Genomic DNA, 339 nt, shown 5'->3' with positions numbered 1-339 from the left:
ACAATTAGGAAGGCACTATAGCATGGTGGATAATGGTGTAAGCTATTGGGTTAGACTGCCTGGATGCAAATCCAGCTCTACCACTTACTAACAGTACAACTTTGCATAAATTCACCTCTCTGAGACTCAGCTTTTTCAGCAGTAAAATGTGAAAAATAAAATCAATGAGAGTTGATACGAGCATTAAACATCTTGATCCATTTGAAGAACTTCGACTGCTGCCTGACACATGGTGACTGCAGTTAAAATGAGTCATTACTGTTATCTATCATCATTAATTTTATTAAGCAATAAACTTGAGTTGGGGACTCAATGATGTGACCCTTGCAACAGAGGACA

General features: G+C 38.1%; 1 protein-coding gene across 1 annotated transcript in view; it reads right to left on the bottom strand.

Moving 5' to 3' along the window:
• The window catches only part of HERC6 (HECT and RLD domain containing E3 ubiquitin protein ligase family member 6), a gene marked incomplete at its 5' end in the record, with an annotated part of 84,727 nt that overhangs the window by 60,707 nt on the left and 23,681 nt on the right, over positions 1-339 (bottom strand). The gene's annotated exons all lie outside the window — the stretch shown is intronic.

Source organism: Colobus angolensis, unplaced genomic scaffold, assembly GCF_000951035.1.
Source record: "Colobus angolensis palliatus isolate OR3802 unplaced genomic scaffold, Cang.pa_1.0 Scaffold123, whole genome shotgun sequence".
Taxonomy (NCBI): Eukaryota; Metazoa; Chordata; class Mammalia; order Primates; family Cercopithecidae; genus Colobus; species Colobus angolensis.
This window is presented reverse-complemented; position numbering and strand designations above follow the sequence as displayed.